Genomic DNA, 23,311 nt, shown 5'->3' on the forward strand with positions numbered 1-23,311 from the left:
CTAAGCAAAAAGAACACAGCTGGGGGCATCACACTACCGGATTTCAAACTATACTACAAGGCTATAGTCATCAAAACAGCATGGTACTGGTACCAAAACAGAGATATAGACCAATGGAACAAAACAGAGGCACCGGAGGCAACACAACATACATACAACTATACAATCTTTGATAAACCTGACAAAAACAAGCAATGGGGGAAGGATTCCATGTTTAACAAATGGTGTTGGGAAAACTGGCTAGCCATGTGCAGAAAGCAGAAACTGGACCCCTTCCTGACACCTTACACTAAAATTAACTCCAGATGGATTAAAGACTTAAACATAAGACCTGGCACCATAAAAACCCTAGAAGAAAATCTAGGCAAAACTATCCAGGACATAGGAGTAGGCAAGGACTTCATGAACAAAACACCAAAAGCATTGGCAACAAAAGCCAAAATAGACAAATGGGACCTAATGAAACTCCACACCTTCTGCACGGCAAAAGAAACAGTCACTAGAGTGGATCGGCAACCAACAGAATGGGAAAAAATTTTTGCAGTTTACCCAACTGACAAAGGGCTGATATCCAGAATTTACAAAGAACTCAAACAGATTTACAGGAAAAAAACAAACAAGCCCATTCAAAAGTGGGCAAAGGATATGAACAGATACTTTACGAAAGAAGACATATATGAGGCCAACAATCATATGAAAAAATGCTCATCGTCACTGGTCATCAGAGAGATGCAAATCAAAACCACATTGAGATACCATCTCACGCCAGTTAGAATGGCGATCATTAAAAAATCTGGAGACAACAGATGCTGGAGAGGATGTGGAGAAAAAGGAACACTTTTACACTGTTGGTGGGAGTGTAAATTAGTTCAACCATTGTGGAAGATGGTGTGGCGATTCCTCAAGGCCTTAGAAATAGAAATTCCATTTGACCCAGCAATCCCATTACTGGGTATATATCCAAAAGACTATAAATCCTTCTACTATAAGGACACATGTACACGAATGTTCATTGCAGCACTGTTTACAATAGCAAAGACCTGGAATCAACCCAAATGCCCATTGATAATAGACTGGATTGGAAAAATGTGGCACATATACACCATGGAATATTATGCAGCAATCAGAAATGATGAGTTTGTGTCGTTTGTAGGGACATGGATGAATCTGGAGAACATCATCCTCAGCAAACTGACACAAGAACAGAAAATGAAACACCGCATATCCTCACTCATAGGTGGGTGATGAAAAATGAGAACACATGGACACAGAAAGGGGAATACTAAACACTGGGGTCTATTGGGGGGAAAAGGGGAGGACCAGTGGGAGGGGGAGGTGGGGAGGGATAGCCTGGGGAGAAAAGCCAAATGTGGGTGAAGGGGAGAAGAAAAGAAAGCACACTGCCATGTGTGTACCTACGCAACTGTCTTGCATGCTCTGCTCATGTACCCCAAAACCTATAATCCAATAAAAAATTTTAAAAAAAAATCCATTAAAGGATTGACTTTAAATAAATGAATTCAAGAAACAAAAAAAAAAAAAAACAAAAAAAAACATAAAAGAGTATAATTGAATGGTTTGTAACACAATGGTTAAATGCTTGAGGTGATGGATACCCCATTTTCCATGATGTGATTTTTATGCATTACATGCCTGTATTAAAACCTCTCATGTACCCCAGAAATATAGATACCTACTGTGGACCCACAAATATTAAAAGTTTTAATTAGTTAAGATGATAAATTTAATGTTATGTGTTTTTACCATAATAAATACATATAATAAAGGAATCCTAAACAGCCTGAAAAAAATCAGCCTACAGATTTAATGAATTTTGGCAGCCAATAAATACGATTAAAGATTAATATCTAGAATATATGGTAATCCTTTTAGTTGATAAAAAGACAGCAATGATCCAGGTAGTAAATGAGCAAATGATGTAAATAAGATTCATGCAGAAAATCAGTGTCTTATAATTATATATTTTAAATGTTTCATTTCAATAAAACTCAGAGAAATGAAAATTAAAATGACAATAAAATAACACAGCACGCCTATCATATGGGCAGAAATTAATGTCTGATAACATAAAGTATTAGCAAGAATGTGGAGAAGTAAAAATTTCCATATATGGCTGGTGGGAGAGTGAGAAAGCAATTTCGCAGTAGCCAGTGCAGTGAAGATGAACAGTGAAGTTAAGATGCTCTGTAACTGAGCAATTCCACTTCTAAAGAAACATTCTAGGGAAACTCTCACACACATAGTCAAGGAGACATTCAAGAGGATATCCATTGCTGTGCACAACAGAAAAGGAAAGAAAAGGATGAAGACAGAGAGGCAGAAAGTAGGGAGGAAGAACGGATCTAAATGTCGGTGAGTAGGAGGAATACATAAACAAACCCCCAAAAAATTTATTCAGACTTAAGGAGGAATAAATAAACCACATTGAATTGTATGAGAAATACTGTTCAGCAATTAAAATGACTGAGGTAGTTATATGTATATGAACAGGATTAAGTCTCAAATGCATATTGTTGAGTGAAAAAATTATAATTTGCAAAATATATTTAGATTATATATCATTATACTGTCTATTTAAATTTTTTAAACAAATCAAACAAATGGTGTAATTGTTTATGGATATAAAGAGCCAAAACAATATTTACAAATGTTTTAATGCTTCTTAAAAGGATCTAAAAAATTTGGCAAAACATATACATTTAACATCAGTGGTGGACATACTGGGGCTTCAGAAAGTTCATGGAAAAAAATAAAATTAAAAGATTAAAAACTTTTTTAAAAACTCCACTTATTTCTCAGTGTAAACTCCATCAAGGTCAAGATACTTTTTTAAGTGATTATATCAGCCATTTAATCCCTCCCTAAAGAACCAAGAGTCCTGGGAATTTAACTATGTCAATGCAGACTTTCTTACATTATTAATTGAAGAAAAATAGGTGCCTTTTTAAACTTTTTTTAAGATTAAGAAACAAAAAGAAATAGGGAGCCAAATAAGGACTATAGGGAAGATGCCTAATGAGTGACTTCCTATTAAAACTCTCACAAAATTGCCAGTTTGAGGAAAGGAATGAGCAGGAGCATTGTCTGCTGGAGAAGGACGCTCTGGTGAAAATTTCCTGGGCATTTTTTTGCTAAAACTTTGGCTAACTTTCTCAAAACACTCTCACAGTAAGTAGATGTTATCATTTTTTGCCCTCCAGAAAATAAACAAGCAAAATGCCTTGAGCATCCAAAAAACCTTTTGCCATGGCCTTTGCTCTTGACTGGTCTGCTTTCGCTTTGACTGGAGCACATGCCCCTCTTGGTAACCACTGCTTTGATTGTGCTTTGTCTTCAGGGTTGAAATGAAAGCTGCGTTTCATTTCCTGTCATAATTCTTTGAAGAAATGCTTCAGGATCTTGATCCCACTAGTTTTTAAAATTTCGATTGAAAGCTCTTCTCTTGTTTGCAACTGATCTGGGTGCAATGGTTTTGGTATACATGGAGTGGAAAGCTTGCTCAACTTTAATCTTTCAGTCATAATTGCGTACGCTGAACCAATTGAGATGTCTATGGCATTGGCTATTGTTTCTGCCATTAAATCCTCTTCAAAGCTTGATGTAGATGGTCTGCTGCTATAAGCTTCATCTTCAACATTCTCATCCCTTCTTGAAATGAGTTATCTGTTTGTAAACTGCTGATTTCTTTGCGGTATTATCTTCATTATGATTGTCTTAAATCAGTGATTTCACTATTTTTCCACTCAAGCTTCACCATAAAGTTGATGTTTAGTCCTGCACCAATTTTAGCAGAATTCATATTGCTCTGATAAGTGCTATTTTCAAACTGATGTCTTACTCTTTTCAGTGTCTCAAACCAGATGCTCTTTAGACATGTTGTAACAAGTTAGTGTGAGTATTTTGGTGCAAAACAATTTTGAAATCCATGCGTAGTTTTTTTCACAATATACTCACTTTCCACAAACCTTCTGAAGACGCTTCATGTAAGTGTCTATTATTTTTGTGCTTTGGAAGATGTCTGAAATATTTCATAGTTTAAAATGTAAAAGATAAACTATTAGTAAGTCATAAGAAGCAGCTGTGAAGTCTAGAGCAGTCTACCATAGTGGTCTACAGTGTTAATTACCCACAAAAATGTCACCATTATTGTCAATTATAAAGGTCCCTGTTACACATCTCAAACCTTGTTAAAGATCATTCTTTATCCCCAAAAGCGGATCGATGTAAATCAGGTTGATTGGCTAAGCTTGGAAGAAGCCAATCTTGTGATTTATAAAATTATTTTATTAATAAGTAGCCAAATAATAACAGCTAACATTGACTCTTCTTAGCAATTATTATACATATAATTATATATTACAGACTTTTCTCAGTATCCATGGGTTATTGGTTCTAGGACCCTTGTGGATACTGAAATACATGAAGACTCAAGTTCCTGATATAAAATGGCATCATATTTGCATAAAACCTTACATACAACCTATGCAATCCTCCTACAGACTTCAAATCATCTCTTAGATTAGTTTTAAGATCTAATAGAATGTAAATGCTCTGTAAATAGTTGTTCTACTCTATTGTTTAGGAGATAGATAAAAAGTTACAAGAAGAAAAAGTCTGTATCTGTTCAGTACAAACTATATAGACTCAACCACCCTTTTTTTTTCTTTTTTGAGACTGAGTCTCACTCTACCACCCAAGCTAGAATGCAGTGGTACAATCTCAGCTCACTGCCTACTTCCTGGCTCAAGCAGTTCCTCCATCTCAGTCTCCAGAGTAGCTTGGACTACAGACGTGCATGACCAGGCCTGATTATTTTTATATTTTTAGTAGAGACAGGGTTTTGTCATGTTGCCCAGGCTGGTCTCAAACTCCGGGACTTAATCAATCCACCTGCCTCAGCCTCCTAAAGTGCTGAGATTACAGGTGTGAGCCACCATGCCTAGCCTTAAATATTTATTTTTTTTAAATAATACTTTCAATTCACATTGAATTTTTTTAACAAAGTGTCTTTTTGTGACATACCAATACAACAAACACAAAAAGAGATCACTTTTTCCCTTTGATTCCAGTGATAACAAGCTGTCAAAGAACAAATATATCAAGGAGTTTACCTTCCAAGTTTCCTCTAAAAAAAAAAAACCCAGAAAAAATTAAAAAGAACCATTCATGTCTTATACATATGTGATACCAACAAATAAGGATAACCTGAAATAAGGTGGATACAACTACAATTTTTTAAATCTTACAAAATATTTTAACAGGCTTCAAATAAAAAACAACAAAAAGTTTGGTACAAAAGGCCTGCTGTGTTTCTCAAAACCAAGACCTGGGGGAAGTGAAGAAAGGCTGATGTTTTAGAAATTAATGGACTCAACACCAATGAGAGTGATTGCAGGTCTCAGACAGTGCTCTCTCTCACTCTAGCCCCAGCCTCCTGAAAAGCCCTTTGGGACATGGCCTGCCAAGACTTCAGTGAGCAGGGAATGGCACCAAGCACCTACTAATCAGTTGGTGCCAGGAGTCCAGTGACTGGAGAATTCAAACACTGGGGGGTTTCTTTTGGTCTCCTTAAGAGAAAGGCATCAGAAATCTATGATCTAAGAAAATAAATATTGCATTCTGTGTCCTTTGAGAGCCAAAGACCAGAGGAAAATCTCTTCCTAAACATGCATCTGGTTTCAGGAGTATTAAGAGTCCACCAAAAACCTCCCAGCAATGTCAACTCTCCCTTGGGTGACATCTCCAGGAGTCAGCAGGGTGAGGCAAAGGCAGACTTAGTCCAGTGTAAAACCACAAGGCCCTCTCCCAAAGAGTGCCCAGTCCACCACTACCAGGACCAAGAGCAGCACAGAGTGATCAGCAGAGGGACCAGGCTGGGCAAGGGAGGCCCTGTGTACACAGGCGTCTGCACAATTAGGAATCCAGGTGAGAAGCAAGAACCACTCTGGGGAGATCTACCAGAACAGACTGCCTGAGTTGAGGAGAGGATGGAGCAGATGCTAAGGTCAGGGAGACCAACAGACCTTCAGGAAAGCAACTTCACAAAGGCTAGAACCTTTATGACACCCCCAAAGCAGAGCTCAGGGATGTCCAAGGGGAGGTGCTGAGTGATTTTTCCTTGATAAAGATTTGTTTTTTCTTACCTGAAAGAGGACAAGGCCTAGAGATCAAGATGAGTATTAGTTCTGAGGCCACATCCTCTTTACCTATGAGAGAAAAGGAAGGCCTTCTCCCCCTGCTCCAGCCTGTTGCCACAGGGTGACCTCAGAAAGAAAAGCAGCTATTTTGGCCACTGAGAGGCATTCCTGCTGCAGCCAGAACTATGGCCTAGCTGGGTCATGGCAGTGGCACTAGTGCCTCACTGAGGCAACGAGGGGCAAGGCTGGAGAGTGAGGGCAGGGGGCCTGCTGCTGTCTGGGGGCTCTCTGAAGAGTGAGGGTGGTGGTGGGGAGGGATGCTATCAGCACCAACAGATGAGAGGAAAAGGTGTTAACTATCCCATGAATGAGGAGTCCCTCTAGGGGAAGATGAGGAGCCCCCTAATGTTATTCTCCCCTGGAGACTAAGAACAGAGGTATCTTGGGTACAAGGAAGAAGCAGAGGAGAAAGAATGGTGAGGACTGGCAGAGAGAAACAAGCAGAACCTCTGGTTTTCTTCTATGAATAAAAAGCTCAAGTCACTGCCATGAGACCAAGAGGTGAATGCAGCAACATTGAGGAGCCTAGAGAAGCAGTCATCCCCATGGTGTGTCCCATACAACACATCCTCCTTTCAGTATCTCTCAACACTGACAGCCATGGAGAGAGACCCAGCCTTCCTCCCAGAGGCTGCTGGTCCCAGGCTGCATCCACTCCATGGATCCCTAAAAACAGCAGGAAAGAACTTTCCTCACTTCCCTGCATCTTGGCACGAAAGATCTTCCCACAGTCTCCATCAGAGCATTCCACCTGCAAGAGCCTTAGTCTCTCCGAAGCCTCTCTCTATGCCCAGATCTTAAATGCAAAGTGTTCCTCTTTGGGTTTCCAAACCACAGACCCAGGACTCCCGGACTTTCATAACGGTGGACATAAACATTCCATTTTCCCAAGTGTGTATGTGGGAGAGGAGAGGTTGCCAGAAATCTAGGAGCTACAGAGAAGTGGGCAACCTCCACCCCAGGAGCCAGGTGAGGAGGCACCCACTGTGTGAGGATGAGCTTCACAGCCAAGCCTCCACCCAAACCCACTCTTCCCTCTCCTCATTTCCCTCCTAGCATTATTGTCTTCCAGGAGAGAGGAAGAGGAGGAAAGCAGCTCATCCCACTTCTCCCAGTGTTCTGTGTTCTCGGGGTGCAGCCCGGCAGGTGCAGGGCTGGAAAGACCACAGATCTGACGACAACTGGCAAATGGTGAGACCAGGGGAGAGGACACGCCTTTGAAGAGAGCACTGTTACTTGCAAGTGGCTGTGGGAGTTCAGTGGCAGCTGCTACTACAGCGCCCACCTGTGTGGGCATGCTGGCTGTCCCCAAACTTGGTCCTTCAGCTCAGGATCTTATAGGAGCAGTTCTCCCCACAGCAACCGGACATGCTGGGGGAAGAGTCATCAATTTCAAACTGCAGCGCTTCTCTGAAGAACTGGTAGGCGCCATGATTGTGCCTGAACACCATTATCATAACCTCCTTCATCTGTGTGCTCTTGGCCATGAGCTGCAGGCTCCATAGGAGGAAAGTCCCCAGGGTCTTCCGCCTTGCTTCCCACCTGCACTTCGCAGCAATGCAGGACTTCACTCCGCTTCCCCGCCCCCCACCCACTCCCTATCAAACCGGAAGTGAGAAAAGGCAACAGGAGGAAGCTGTTGTCCCAAAGGACGAGGTATCAGGCTGGGTCATTATCGTTTCTCCCGTTTCTCTCGGTCCTTCCAGCCCCACTCCCTCTGCTCAAACATGGTCTGCCTATCGGTTTTGGTCAGGTCGAAGGTCCAAGGTGGCTGACTCCCGTCCAGACCCTCACCTACACTCAAAAGAGACATTCAACCCATTTCGATCAGATTTCCTTAGGGCCTCCAAACCTGCTGGCGGCGTCCCCTTTGGCACACACTGCATCCATGGCTGCTCGCTCCTCCAACCACTTCTGTTTCTTCTCCTAGGCTTTGCTCCACTTTCTCCCCACAGCTCTAACTATCCTCAGCTCCTCAAACATTTGCTGGCAGGCACTCAGCGACCCGCGGGCAAAATGGCCGGGTCCCGCACTGCGCATGTGCCCCACGTCCCTCCCTCATCCTTCCCACCACACCCTGGTGCCCACTCGCATCCCCTCCCCGGCCACATTGGTTAAGTTAATGAATGCAGGACATAGAGGGCCTGTGGATACAGAGGGCTGACTGGATATATAACTTTATTATATAATTTTGTTTGTAAATTATATTATGATTTAATTCTATTTATAACTTTATATTTTTTAGTTTTACACGCCTTTAGAATTACATATAATTCTTGTAGTTTATCCTTATCTCTATTTCACGGAGAGGTAAATGATGACCAGGCAGTTACATTGCTTCCTAAGGTTCTGGTTCTCATGAGTACCAAGTAGCAGAGCCAGGATCTAAACCCAAGTCTGCCTTCTTCTTAACCCAGAGTCCTCTTGTTTACACCAAGCTACTCTATAGAAAGAGCATTCTCAGGCCAGGAGCAGTGGCTCACACCTGTAATCCCAACACTTTGGGAGGCCAAGGCAGATGGACCACCTGAAGTCAGGAGTTCGAGACCAGCCTGTTCAATATGGTGAAACCCCATCTCTACTAAAAATACAAAAATTAGCCAGGCATCATGGCATGTGCCTGCAATCCTAGCTACTCAGGAGGCGGAGGTAGAAAAATCGCTTGAACCCGGGAGGTAGAGGTTGCAGTGAGCCAGGATCGCCCCATTGCACTCCAGCCTGAGCGACAGAGCCAGATTCCTCAAAAAAAAAAAAAAAAAAAAAAAGTAAAATAAAAAATATGGAAAGAGCATTCTCAGAGAAGCTCAGTTCCAACCTTCAACCTCAATTTTTTATCATTTTTATGTTTTTTATTTAGGGAATGTGTATTGAAGAAAAAGTAAGAGTCTGGCTAAAGAGATGAAAAGCTCATAAGGATGTGTCTCAATTTAAACAAGAGCAGCATTGGCAACTATTGTTCTTATCAACAGCCGGCAAGGCAGAATTGGCACCGCGCTGCTCCTGACTACCTCTGCGCCCTGCTAGGGTAGGGGCTGGAGTCACCCAAGCCCTCGGGATGAGAAAAGCCCAGTTTGGAACCTGATGATGGGGAATGTTTAAACTGTCAGTTCCTGCCTTAATCTTATCCTTTCTTCCCCCTTATTACACCAGTTTTGTTCCCCTAACAACTGAGGGCCTTTCCAAGCTCTGAGAGAATTCTCACCCCAAGCAGAATTTTGAAAGCGTCTTTCCAACACCATGGCACTCAGCAAGCCCCCCCTTTGCTGCCACCACAGCCCAGCACATGTTCCCAAAGCCTGAAAGCTCTCTTGTTTGTGGTTGAGCCCCTGCCAGGCACCCTGGGGCCTGATGGCTTTTATCTGGGGTACCTTATCAGCTCATAGGTCCTACTGGGTGCTGCTCATGAGCCAGATTTGGGCAAGAACGTTTTCGGTTTTATTCTGGGTTTCTATTCCTACTTACAAGCTGTCGAAGAACAAACTTTCAACAAACAGGCAATTATTAGTGAGTCACGAACAAGGCAGCATCCAGCGTCCTACAACATGGAAGGGAGCTCCACTGAGCCGAGCAGAGAAGGCAGGCTTCATAGGCAGAAAAGGCTGAAGAAAGCAGAAACAAGGAACATGAGGGGGACTTGTCATTTCAAAGTTACTTTCCTTACAGAGTCTTGTTGGCTTAGTGAGATTTGCCTATCATGTCTCTCCTGATTTCTCAAAAGATCTTTACGAGTAAAGTCTGTTAGCCGGACTTTACAAGTAAACAGCTTAGCATTTGGTTTGGTGATGTGGAACCATAGCATGAGTAACTCTATTTTGGGTAGGTCTGTTGGGGCCTACTGCAGGAATTCAGTCCAAATCAATGGCCTCCCAAAAACTTTAGTTAACAGAGCTCTATGATGTTGAGAAGGTTACTTCATTTCTCTGGACCACAGCTTCCTCACTTGGGAATGGAGATTGTGATGCTAGCTACCTCCTAGGCTCATTGTGAGGAGTGATTACATAGGGATGGAAAGCACATACAATGCCTGTCACTGAAGGGCTCATTAAGTGTTAGCTGTTAGACTGTAGCTATTGTGAATATGAGGCTTCCCCTCTGTGTTTTCTAGGACTTCTGAATATCACCTTCTCCTGAGTTTCCCATTGTCCTGTTTGTCCCCCTGCAAGGCCCTTCTACCATGCTGTGTGAGAACCCCCAGGATACATCTTCTCTGTCTCCATGCTCTTCAATTGCTGTTTTATTTCTACAGCTGGACCTGCAGGTGCTGAAGTCCTCTCAGCACCTGCAGTATCCCAGAGGGCAAAGACAGGGCCAAATATGGGATTCTGGGTTCTCTTCGGTGTTGTCCCCCTGCAAGTATAAAGGTATCCAGGCTGGGACTTGTCCTAAGATATGATGGAACTGAATTCTCCCAGCAGGCATGTGAGCTTAGAAGAGAACACCATGCTCCACACAAGAATGCATACTGGCTACACCCTGTGCAGAGATCCAGAGAAACTGCGTTCAGACTCCTGACTTATGAAAATAGGGAATTTACAAATGTGTATTAAGATGCTAAATTTGTGGTGATTTGTTACCTGGCAATAGAAAACTACTAATAGGGATAAAACTTGACATTTGAAGTGCATCACACCATGAAATTCATAGATGAAAATCTCTCAAGAAACAAGTAAAATTTTGAGTTAAAATGAGAGACTGAACATATAATTCCCTTGTCCTTCCAAAATCCCAGGAAATGAGTAGTAAAAATATATATTTATTTTTAATCTTACAAGATAAGAACAACAAGCAGAGTTGTTTGAAATAGGAGCTGATTCTTCCTCACTCCATTTTTTATGTAACTGAAGTTTCTCACACTTGAGGAGAAGTATATTTCCCTGCGTTTTGACCTTCAACTCAGTCATGTGACTTGCTTTGGCCAATGAGTTATAGGTAGATGTGATGTGACCAGAGGCTTAGAATTCCTAACTTAGATCTTGAAACCACCTTTGCAAAATTATGGCTGAGACAGTGAAAGAGATCTAACTTAACTGACTCCCCCTTCTTCTAATCTCCAAGCTGCGCTTGTTCATTCTGGGTGTAGGCTGAACTAACTTTGGGAGAAACTTAGTTTATAGTTTAAAACAAAGGTTATAAAACAGCCCTTTCCCAAAGCAGACCTCCTTCTTGCCTGGGGACTAGACTGCCTTTGTAGGACTGACAGTAGCCAAAAATTAGAAATTATAGTTTAAGAATCATGCAGCTGGAGGCTACAAGATGCTGACCCTCCCTAAATTTCTCCTAAGATCAATGGTTGAAATGTTTTGCAGACCCTGTACTTGATGGCACCACCCAGATCAATAAACTGGCTCATCTGAGCTTGTGGCCCCCTACCCAGGAACTGACTCATCACAAGACAGCTTCAACTCCCTATGATTTCATCTCTGACCAATCAGCACTCCTGGCTCACTGGCTTCCCCAACACCCACCAAGTTGTTCTTAAAACCTCTGCTCCCCAAATGCTCAGGGAGACTGATTTGAGTAATAATAAAACTCCATTCTCCCACACAGCCGGCTCTGTGTGAATAACTCTTTTCTCTATTGCAATATCCCTGTCTTGAGAAATTGCCTCAGTCTAGGCAGCAGGAAAGGTGAATCCACTGGATGGTTACAATCTTGCCTTTCATGCTTATACCATCACCATGTGAAGAGCTGTACTGGCTAGCATTCTGGTCCAAGTGGAATGGGAAAGACATTGAGTAGATCTGGACAACCTGCTGCTTAGAATACATCCCAGCTAAGCTCAACATGAATTAGATGACCCCAAGCCAATGTGCAAACGTCTGAGGGAAAGTAAGTGACTGTTTTCTTAAGCCAAAAAAATTTGCAGTTGTTATTTAGTAACATTGTGAAAATAGGTGACTACAGGAGAAGAAAAACAGTAAAAAAAAAAAAAAATCGGACATGTAAAAGCAGATGGTAATGTCCACTTTCATTTCTGACAGTATATCATATCAAAACGAATGCAAGTTCTAGAACTGAGAAATAAAACATCTAAAATTAAAAATGTAACAGGTGGTTTTGAAAGCCGAGAAGAAGATTATTGAATTGGAAGATAGGTTAATAGAAAAAGAAAATATCCAAATGAAGCAGAGAAAGAAAAAAAATAAAAATATAGGGAAAAGTCTATGTGAAACACAAGCAGTCTAAAATTAGTGTAAAGAGAGTTCCAAAGGAAAAAAATGGAAGAAATAAGATTTGAAAAGAAATTTTCAAAACTGACAAAAAACATCAAAACTCAGATTTAAGAGGTTTGGGAACCCCAAGCAGGACAAAGTCAACAAAAATTGCATATAAATACATTAGGATAAAACAGCTAACAACCAAAGACAAAGAGAAAAATTGAAACAATTGCTGAGGGTGGGGGTATAGAATGCTGGGAAACTCGTCACCTTCACACCCCCAAAAATAAGGCTGAAAGCTTACTTCTCAACAGAAATACAGGAAGCAGGAAAAGATATCTGGAAGAGTTTTCCAAAATATCTGAAATAGTTTCTCTAAAATATTCCAAAGGAATATCTTTAAAGTATTTTGAAAGAAAATATTTGCTAAGTTACAATTCCAAACTCAACAAAAAATGAAGCAAAATAAACAATCACCTGCTGGCCTGAACTGAAAAAAACACTGAAGGTAATTCTTCAGGAAAATGATATCAGACAGAAATGAAAAAATGCAGGTGGAAATGAAGAGCACTGAAAAGAGCATATGTATTTAAAATACAAATGAATATTGACCCTACAAAACAAGAGTAATGTCTTTTGACGTTTCAAATACACTTTGAGTATTTCTTCCTTGATATGCTTGGGACCAGAAGTGTTTTGGTCCATATTTGGGATTTTTAAAAATATTTGCATATTCATAATGAGGTATCTATTTTCCCACAGTTCTGGAGGCTGGAAGTCCAAGATCAAGGGGTCAACAGGGTTGGCTTCTTCTGAGCCCTCTCTGCCTGGCTTGCAAGGACTGTCTTCTTGAGCTCTCACATGTTCTTTTCTCTGCGTGTGCACATTTCCTTTTTTTTTCTTTCTTTTCCTGAAAGTAACTGGCTCGTGTCTTTATTTAGTTTTCTTTGTGCTCAGTGCTCATTCTTTGCACACATCTCATAGCCTCACAGTGTAATTTTCCTCGAGCTGATTTTCATCAGGGAATACATCAATCCCATTTTTCTTCCCTGAAGGCACTTCCTTGGAAGCTTCCTTTCTCCACCCTGTGCTGCTCACTCCCTGGGATCCCTGGCCAGCTATTATCCTGGGATTTCTGTTTGCTGTAATCTTTGGAATTCCCCTTATCTCTGTCCTGTGCTATATTTCTGTTTTTCTGGATCTCATGCCTTTCTTTCTTGTTGTACAGGTAATGCTTTTGTGAACATTAATGTTTATGTCTTTTGGTGTATTTGTGTGCATTTCTGATTGGTGGATATATAGAAAGGGGATTTCTGGGTCTTAGGGGATGGGTTTTTCCAGTTGTAGCTGATACTGCCAGTTTTCTAAAGTAACTGCACCAATTTAAGCTCCTACTGGCAGTTTCACTGACCCCACATCCTCACCAATACTTGATATTGTTCATTTTAAAATATGGGCCATTCTAATTGGGTGCATATTGGTATTTCATTGCAGTTTTAATTTGCAGCTCTTGATGACTTATGATGATAAATGTTTCTGGTCATTTGTATATCTTACTCAGAGAGTGCTATTGAAGTTTCTGTCTATTTTTTTATTGGCTTATCTGTCATTTTCTTACTAATAAATGTTTGGTTTTTTCTAGATAAAAATTTGTTTTTTAATCAGATACATCATTTTAAATATTTTTCTGCCTTTTGATGACATGCTTTTTCACAATGTACACAAATTCTTCACTTTTCGAATTCATTAATCTTTTCCTTTAGGGATGATGTTTTAAAAAATCTTCTTTAATAAGTCTTTGTCTATTCAAGGGTGATAAATATATCTCCCTATTTTATTTCTAAGAAGATTTATTTGTGTTACCTCTCAGATTTAGATTTATCTAGAGTTTTGAAAATTCTCCCTGGGCGTGATTTTGTGTATGCTGTGAGGCAGTGACCCAGGTTAATTTTTTTCCATAAATATATGTAATATTGAAGAGTTTACATATTATTGGTATTACTTCTTTGTAATTAGTCTGGAAGACTTCACCAATGAATTTTAGGGAGGTTCACTTCATTGTATTCTGCCATTGTTGGACATAGTGTTCACAGCTGTGAAGATTATTTGTGTATGTATATTAATATTCCAAATATTGTCTCCAACAATTTGAAATGACCATGTTGGGAGGGAAGGGATTCAGAGATGGAGATACTGTAAGAAAGCTAAATCTTCATTTGCTACAATAGGAAGTCAGTAGGTAATGTCTAAATTTTGGAGATAATTCGATGTGTAGGGCTAGAATAGACAGATTAAAAAAAAATTGAAAATGCTTGTTCTTACAGTGGAAATGTGGAGGGAGTGGGGAAGGTAGAGATGGAACCATTGCATTTTACAAAAGCCTGTTAGAACTATTTGAGTTTTTACAATTCTGTGCTCATATTACTTTGATAAAATAAAAATCAAGTAACTAAACAATGAAAGAGTGAAATGAGAAAAAAAGTCTAAAACAACATAACCCAAAATAGTAACAGTGTCTCTAAGTAATGCAATTAGAAGTTATTCATTTTTCTTTCTTTTTTCTCCTTTGATTTTTCTACAATGAACATTTTTGAAGTTAAAGATCCACTTAATTCTTAAGCAGAATATTTTATTTATCTGAGGTCATAATCGTCTTACTTTTGTGAACTCCTGAGGGAACTGTTAGAGATTGCTCAGCAATGAAATCGGAGCTCAGGAAGCTCCAAGCTGGGGCCTGGCAGAAGTGACGCTGCTGGGCCAGAAAAGAGCAACCAAGTGGTCCAGGCAGTATCCATAAGGGCGGGCCAGGCTCTTATTCCCAAAGTGGTCAGTGAACAAGTCTGATGGGGAGGCATGTGCACAGGGTGTGGGTGAGCACATGTGGAAGCCGGGCAGAGTTTGGGCACCTAGAAGCCCAGCAGCAATCACATTTCACATACAAAAGAGGCTCTGCCTTTTAGACTGTAGACACTCAAGCAGGATCTGGTTTCAGGGAGATCCCTTAAGCTGGGGACAGGTGACACTTCAGTCTTATCAGGAGAAACTAGATGGTTGGGCAAGCAACCAGTCTTCCCTCAATGAGTTCAGAAAAAGCCAATATGGGAAACTGGGGGATCTCTCTGGGGTCCAGACTCTAGGATTCCTGGCAGTGAGAGACTTGAGGGTAACTCAGAGAGCCCAGCCATTGCAACTGAGCCCCTGGGAACTGTGCCCAGAGAAGTCAATTCATTACACCCTGTGTTAGTTTCCTAGAGCTGCTATAACAAAGTACCATAAACAGAGCATGTAAACAACAGCAATCTATTGCCTCATGGTTCTGGAGACTAGAAGTTCAAGATCAAGGTGTCAGAAGAGCCATGCCCGACGGAAGGTCCACAGAAAGATCTGTTGTAAGCGTGTCTCCTAGCTCTGGTAGTTCCTTGGCTTGTGGCAGCATAACTGCAATCTTCACGTGACTGTTCTCTCTCTCTCTCTCTCTCTCTCTCTCTCTCTCTGTGTGTGTGTGTGTGTGTGTGTGTATCTGTCTGTCTTCATGTCTAAATTTCACCTTCTCATAAGGACACCTGTCATATTTGGCTTAACGGCCCACCCTATCTCAGTATGACCTCATTTCAACTTTATTAAATTACATTAATGCAGTAACCCTATATTTACAGTAACCCCATATTCAAACAAGATCACATTCTGAGGTCATGGGCATTAGGACTTCACTATATAAATTTGGGTAGCTGGGGCCACAATGCAACCCATAATACAGCCCCAGAGCGATACAGGTGTTAGAGTTTGGATTCAGCCTCAACCAGAAAGTGGGGCATACCAGTGGATCCAATTTCAAGGAGCTGAGGAGAATTGAGGCAGGATAAAAGCTCAAGGCCATACCACCCTTCGGTGAATATATGAGAATGAATGAAGCGATAGCATTACCCATTTGACTTCAGGTGTGACATGGAAGTATGGTACAGTGGATGACACAAAGGAGTTGTCATTAGCATCACTGCTGTGGTCATGGCCAAAATCACAGCCAACAAGTCCTGAGCACCTACCTAAATGAACTGTTTTACATAACTTGACACCAATAATCCTCAACTCAGACTATGGAAAGGGCATGACTATTATCCTGTGAACAAAAGTTCTCTGAAAAGGAATTTAGAGGAAAGAGACTTAATCCAGTAACAGTTGGCAAACTGAGGCAACACCGCCTTCAGTGTAAAATGAAGGTACATTTCAGAGAGCATAGGGAAATTTTTTCTTTTATAGTTAAAGATCCCCTCCAGATTTCCATTCAGGTCCACTTAGTTAAATAAAGGATTCCAGCTTGCTTAGTTCTGGCAGGTTGATGTTTGGTGAGTGCTGATTCGTCAACACTTGCAGAGTTCTGATTGGCTGACATAAGTCACAGCCTATTGGTTGGCTCAGGCAGCATAAATATGAACAGGCAGCTATGAAAGCCCCTAAGTTAAGATGACATGCAGGTTTTCCAGGAACTCCAGGTATGTATGTGACCTCTAGTAAGCAAATAGCCACTTGGCTCTTTTGAATTTAGGCTGTTAACCACTCAGGATTCATCTGAGGAATTGGCTCTTTCAAGATTCACATTCCCTCCCTCTTTTTATCAAAACCCGTCAGTAGACACAAGTGATGATGGATTAGGTTGGTTGCATCTCATCATCGTGCTAGAGTGGCTGGCAACCTGTTCCAGGTTCTTTTAGTCCTGTGCAGAGATCTTTTGACAAGGCAGTGACCAACTGAGCAACTAGACCCATTTACTTATGAGAGGCACTCAGGCATCTGTTCAATTTGAATTAACACCTCTTGGCTTAAGTTGGCTTCAGTTTCCAGTTGGAATGAGTCTAAAGTCTCAAGGTGTTGGGCCAGCACGATCCTGGTGAGGGTCTCTTGCAGGCATCTGTTAAAACAGGCTGGAGTGATTTTAAAGAGGAGCCAAATAGTCCAGGGAGGTTCATTAAGATTTGTAGGCAGAACACAGAAGGAAGCTTACCAGGAAGAAGCTGGCTGAAATATCTGGAAATTGTAATTCTAATCCAGCAAGTCCAGCCAGGGGGCTTTCTGAAGGTGTCCTTTTCAGACAGCCAGCTGTAGGATTTGGCCAACTTAGGATAGCAGATGTTTCTAATTCAATCTGACAGGAAGTATTTACCCAGATACAACAGGAAGTGTTAGTGACAGCATAAACACCACCATGTGCAATGCGATCGTCTTATGCAACGTGGTTGTCCAGGACCACATGGGCAAGGGAATCTACAAATCTCTGTTGTGCCCTGATGGTACAGGCAGTGGAACAGGCAATTCTGCTAACAGTGAAGGAAAGGTTTCTGATCCTATATTCATTCCAAGCAGGGCCTAGCCCAAACCAAGACCCCAGAATCCTTTCCAATTTAGATCCTTCATTAGGGTTAAGCCCACCAGGTAAGTCACATCCTTGGGAGTATCCACAGCTATCATCTTCATGATCTGAGGGGTTATCACCAGCATAGTCATCAACTATTGGTAGGGCTCTTTTGGCCCTGGGATGTAGATTCAATATTCCCTGAGTTAGAGGTTTAATAATGGTGACAGGAGCAACTATTTGAACCAGAAAGCAAATGCCTGTGTTTTTTCAGGACCTGAAGCAGGGGTAGAAAAAAGTAGTTTTGGCTGATGTAGCCACAGCCAAAAACACAGCTTGAATGGGGGCACATACTTAGAGGTTATAAAAATTCAAGGAGCCCTTTGTCAGATGGGTAGATTGCAAATTTTTTTCCCATTCTTCAGAATCTACAAAGAACTAAAGCAGATTTACAAGAAAAAAAAAACCCATTCAAAAGTGGGTGAAAGATATGAATAGAAACTTTTCAAGGGAAGACATTTATGAAGCCAACGAACATATGAAAAAATGCTCATCATCACTGGTCATTAGAGAAATGCAAATCAAAACCACATTGAGATACCATCTCATGCCAGTTAGAATGGTGATCATTAAAAAATCTGGAGAAAACAGATGCTGGAGAGGATGTGGAGAAATAGGAACACTTTTACACTGTTGGTGGGAGTGTAAATTAGTTCAACCATTGTGGAAGACAGTGTGGCGATACCTCATCGATCTAGAAATAGAAATTCCAATTGACCCAGCAATCCCATTACCGGGTATATACCCAAAGGATTATAAATCATTCTATTATAAAGACACATGCACACATATGTTCATTGTGGCACCGTTTACAATAGCAAAGACTTGGAACCAACCCAAATGCCCATCAATGATAGACTGGGCAAAGAAAATGTGGCACATATACACCATGGAATGCTATGCAGCCATAAAGAAAGGATGAGTTCGGGCTGGGCGTGGTGGCTCAAGCCTGTAATCCCAGCACTTTGGGAGGATGAGGCAGGTGGATCACAAGGTCAAAAGATCGGGACCATCTTGGTCAACATGGCAAAACCCCATCTCTACTAAAAATACAAAAAATTAGCTGGGCATGGTGGTGCGTGCCTGTAATCCCAGCTACTCAGGAGGCTGAGGCAGGAGAACTGCCTGAACCCAGGAGGCGGAGGTTGCGGTGAGCTGAGATCGTGCCATTGCACTCCAGCCTGGGTAACAAGAGCAAAACTCCGTCTCAAGAAAAAAAAAAAGGAAGGATGAGTTCATATCCTTTGTAGGGACATGGATGAATCTGGAAACCATCATTCTCAGCAAACTGACACAAGAACAAAAAACCAAACACCACATGTTCTTGCTCATAGATGGGTGTTGAACAATGAGAACACATGGACACAGGGAGGGAAACATCACACACTGGGGTCTGTTGGAGGGTGAGGGCTAGGGGAGGGACAGCAGGGCGTAGGGAGTTTGGGGAGGGATAACATTGGGAGAAATGCCTGATGTAGGTGATGGGGGGATGGAGACAGTAAATCACTATGGCATGTGTGTACTGTGGAACAATCCTGCAAGATCTGCACATGTACCTCAGAACTTAAAGTACAATAAATTTTTTTTTAATTCAAGGAGCTGTTTACAAGCAAGAGCGGGTATGTGGTCAAGCTGAGTCACTGTATTAGGTGATGACAGAGTGGTATGATCCAACTGGCGGATTTGGGGAACCAAGGAGGAGACACTTGGGCTTTCTTTGGTACATGCTGCAGAGAGTCTTACTAAGTGTTCTGTTTCTATGGGATTTTTGCAAGATATGAAGTAGAGGGGGTAGGGAGTATTCAGAATTAGGAGAGGAAATGCAAGGTAGGGTAATAGGAAGATATTTATGGCATATGAAAAACAGTGAAGAATAAACAAGGTTGAACCTCAGGAGCATGGCTATGCACCCAATAGGCAACAGCCGGTGGATCAAACAGTGATACCAAGCAACTTTGCACATTAGGGAAGCTGGTCACTGGGATGATTTTAGGATTCTTGTTTCCTCCAATAGATTTGACAGGGGGAAAGGTGATGTATCCAACACTCAGGTTGCCTGTAGAGACAGGGATTGGGATTGCTGTATCTAGGCATTATCTTCCCTTGAGTAGGAAGAACTGGCATGGAGAATTGAAAAAGAAAGGAGGCCGGGCGAGGTGACTCATGCCTGTAATCCTGGCATTTTGGGAGGCTGAGGAGGGTGGATCACAAGCTCAGGAGTTTGAGAGCAACCCAGCCAAGATAGTGAAACCCCATCTCTACTAAAAATACAAAAAATTTAACCATGGGCGCAGTGGCAGTTGTCTGTAATCCCAGCTACTCAAGAGGCTGAGGCAGGAGAATGCTTGAACCCTGGAGGCAGAGATTGCAATGAGCTGAGATCATGCCACTGCTCTGTGGCCTGGGTGACAGAGGGAGATTCTGCCTCAAAAAAAAAACAAAGCAAAAGGAAGAAGTACAGCATGTTGTAAAAAGAGGGGATTATAAAGGGTCCAGCAAGACAATGAGTCCCGTGGTGTGTCTAAATAGTAGAATACATGGAACTACCCCAGAGTGGCATAAGACACCCAGGATGCATAAGTTTCTCAAAGCTATGATAACTAAAATAATTACAAAGTAGAAATAAGGACTAGGCATGTTAGCTCAAGAGGTTATACAGGCCTGCTCCGGTGTCTTGGGAGAAAGCAGTCTACCTCAGATATTGTCTTCTTCTTGTCCCAGGTGGTTGTAGTTTGCTTAACTTGAGCTTGTTATCAATGACCAGTTGGGAGATTCACTTGGTAGAAGGATCAAAAGTCTTCTTTTTAAATGAGAAATATGGATCCGTAACTCAGTGTCCTATAATTTAGCAGCACATAGGTTGGTTAAAAGTACCTGATATGGTCCCCTTCTGGTGAGTCTGGAGGGAATTCTTAAGTTGGTGTCTTTTCCATGAATTTCCTTGAAGAAGCAGCAAATTTTGGACTAAAATTGATCATAAACAGCTTTTTTAAAAGAATCAAAGTAAAACCATAATTGTCAGTAGATTGTACAAAACTTGGAATGGCCATAGTTAAAGATGCAATTGAGAAGGAAATTTGATTGTTTCTGTGACATACAAGTTAATATAATAACCAAAATCATGACTGATCGTACATAGTATAACAGATCAAAACCTTTGGAATCTCATATAATTTTGGAACAGGTATTAATAATGCATTACACAAATATAACTTAAAAGAAATTAGACACTATTTCTTGTTTGCTATATGACTTGCCCAATAAGCCTAATGATTTGCTATCTCTACAAGATGAAAAATACATTCTTTGATGCTCTCAAGGGACCCTACTGGGAAATCCTAAAGTTAATTTTAGGTCAAAAATACTTAATTTAGAATCTTGTTCCTGGGGAAAATCCACCAAAGATGTAAAAAGATTCAAAATATTTGATCAAAACAGAATCACAAGTCACTACTAAATAGTAGCTATTCATTTAACCAGGCACACACCACCATACCCAGCTAATTTTTGTGTTTTTAGTGGAGATGGGGTTTCGCCATTTAAATTTACTTAGTTATGATTTTTTGACGTTTACTGAGCTCTGATTGGTTGATGTAGGTCACAGCCTATTGGCTGGTTCAGGCAACTATGAAAGTCCCAAAGTTATGCAGACAGGCAGGTTTTCGTGGAATTCAGAGCACATACGTGACCTCTAGTCAACAAATGGTCACTGGGCTCTTACCGAATTCAGGCCCAGTCAGACACTCAGGATTCATCTTGAAGGACTGGCTCTTTCAAGATTTACAATCCCCCATTTCATCAATGAGGAAACTGAGACTCAGAAAGATTGAGTAGTTTTGTCTAATTCTCCAGTGGTTAATGATATAACACAGATTCCACTCTGTGTGTCTGACGCTATAGCCTGTACTAACCTCAGGCACTCTGCTTGTGTGGACACCTGTGGTGGTGTATGACTGCCTGGATCTCTGAAGGAAGAAGTGACACTGAGTGGAAGCCATACTGGGATTGATTGTGGATGTCTGCCATGGACAGGAATGTAGGAAGTTGGGGCGTGTGTGCTGTGTCTATGCCACGCAGGGGAAAGAGCTTTACACAGGGACTCCAGAGAGCTTGACTCTAGACCTTACTCTCAGTTTATGGGCTACAGGTGCCACTCATCTGTGTATCAATGGCCTCACTCACTAAACAAAAAAAATAAGATGATTTCAAAATTTCCCTTTTTGCCCTAAAATTCTATGGCTTTTATATATTTATTTATTTTATGTATTTGTTTATTTATTTATTTATTGAGACAGTGTCTCACTCTGTTGACCAGGCTGTAGCGCAGTGACATGATCTGGGCTCTACCCGCCAGGCACAAGCAGTCCTCCTGCCTCAGCCTCCTAATTGCTATGAATACAAGCACAGCCACCCACAAAGCCAATTATGTAAGGTTTTTGTAGAGACATCTCACTATATTGCCCAGGTTGGTCTTGAACTCCTGGGCTCAGGCCATCCTCCTGACACAGCTTCTCAGAGTGCTGGGATTACAGGCCTGAGCCACCTGGCCACGCCTGCGGCTTTTATAACAAAAATAATTGAACTACTCCTTTCTACTGAGAAACAATTTATAAATATGTTAAATTTAGATATAGGTGCACAGCTGTACATAAAAGAAAAAGATTTTTACAGAGAAAAAACAAATATTTCTATCTGAACAGGATTAACTAGAAAAGTTGCAGGATGTCTTTCTAAAAAAATGTTTAAGTTTGTAAGAGAAATACCTGTCTGCCAGTTAACAAGAGCCTTTGGAATGACCAGCATTCAGAATCACGTGGATGGCAGGTGTTCTTGGGTAAGAGCTCTGGAGTGCTCATCAATATCCCACAGGTACTTAAGAATGAATTCCACCATCATTCATTGTTCAGTTTGGGGATGAGTGAGCCTAGGTGGGAGGCCATTTGCATGCATCCAAACCCGACTGTATTCTTCATTTCACAGCGGTGCTGGAAGGATTAATAGCTGTCTGGAAATGTAACATTTGTAAAGTATTTTGTAATCCTTGAAGAAAAGACATCAGATACATGTGAGATCATTGGCAGCCTGAAATAACAACATTGTCTTTCCCTCTCTCTTCCAGAACCTCCCAATAAACTCTCTTTTTATATAAATGCTGTCATCCTGCTGTGAAGAAATTTCAAAGAAAAGCCATGGGAACTTCTCCCACCCTTTCCCCCAGTGATTGATTCACCATTGTTCTCAAAACACCTGTTTTTATGTCTGAACTGTTCAGAGCTTGAGAACTCAAGGCAGAATTTGACCGTATCTTTCCGCTTGGAAGTTGGCACACACAGTCTTCAGCAGGCACCCTCTGGTCCAAAACTCCCCGTAATAAACGGGCAGGCTGCTTCTCTCTTGCCCCTCCTACACGCTCTGCTCTGCCCTAAGGGGTGCTTCTCCAGACCCCACCTGGGGACAGGCAAATCCAGGCAGGATGAGTTGAGTGGGTAAGAGCGGGAAATGGGATTGGGAGACACTCCGCCCACTCA

At 41.4% G+C, this 23,311-nt stretch overlaps 1 pseudogene; it reads right to left on the reverse strand.

The window, feature by feature from the left end:
- Positions 1-1,191: 1,191 nt before the first annotated feature.
- LOC118153145 (N-alpha-acetyltransferase 40 pseudogene) lies at positions 1,192-8,258 on the reverse strand (annotated as a pseudogene).
- Positions 8,259-23,311: the final 15,053 nt, after the last annotated feature.

The sequence above is a fragment of the Callithrix jacchus genome, chromosome 4 (assembly GCF_049354715.1).
Source record: "Callithrix jacchus isolate 240 chromosome 4, calJac240_pri, whole genome shotgun sequence".
In the NCBI taxonomy this organism is placed as follows: domain Eukaryota; kingdom Metazoa; phylum Chordata; class Mammalia; order Primates; family Cebidae; genus Callithrix; species Callithrix jacchus.